This window comes from Cyprinodon tularosa, unplaced genomic scaffold (assembly GCF_016077235.1).
Source record: "Cyprinodon tularosa strain WSP-4 unplaced genomic scaffold, ASM1607723v1 ctg324, whole genome shotgun sequence".
In the NCBI taxonomy this organism is placed as follows: Eukaryota; Metazoa; Chordata; class Actinopteri; order Cyprinodontiformes; family Cyprinodontidae; genus Cyprinodon; species Cyprinodon tularosa.
This window is the reverse complement of record NW_024039035.1, coordinates 516456-517275: the sequence shown is the minus strand read 5'-3', so window position 1 is coordinate 517275 and position 820 is coordinate 516456.

Below are 820 nucleotides of genomic sequence, written 5' to 3'. Positions count from 1 at the left end.
TCGGTCCCTGTTTTATAATAATTGAATCCAATTTCTGAATTTAGTTTTAAAAAATCAACTACACTCAGAACTATAGCACCCCCTGTCCCCACTCATTGTTGATCTTAATAACATAAAGTTCAGCTATCCGTCTAATAATTTCTAAGCATTTCCTTGTTTGCAACATTTAGCTTAAACAAATAGGTAGAGAGGGTTGCAAGGGTGCAAATGGCTGTCAAAAGTTAATAAGAGGTTAATCACCTTAATCACTAAAGAAAGCTATTTTGCTTTATTTAATCATATCCCACAACACCAACACACCTGCACACAGATTATGTTGTTTTTTTTGATGGAATTCCATAGGTTAATATGTTGTTACAGAAGTCCTTTAAATCATTTTGCCTTAGTTAACTATACTGTCTGGCAAGAGTCAGAGATTTGAATAGAGATTTGAAAGAAGTCTCTTTACCAGAGTTATTTAAGTTTCTGATGCAATTGTAAATCAGAATCTCTGCCCAGGCAACAATTCATGTTGATGTGAACAATGTCTCTGTATATCAATGTCTAAGGAGTTAAACAAAAAAAGGTTCTCTTTTCATGGATTTTGCATTACTTATCATTTATTTCGAATTATAAAGGAAAAATGTATTTCCCCTTGGGATATTTAAAATGCTTTTGGTTTTAGAAAAAAATGACTTAGCTGAACACACACAGAGTCTGAAACAAAACAAAAGAGGAAGTCCACTTGATTATTCACACCAGGATTTCAATCTTAAGAGATTAAGCATCTCTAATATCTGTATGGTAAAGATTAGTATTTTGGTTTAAGCTATTATAATTA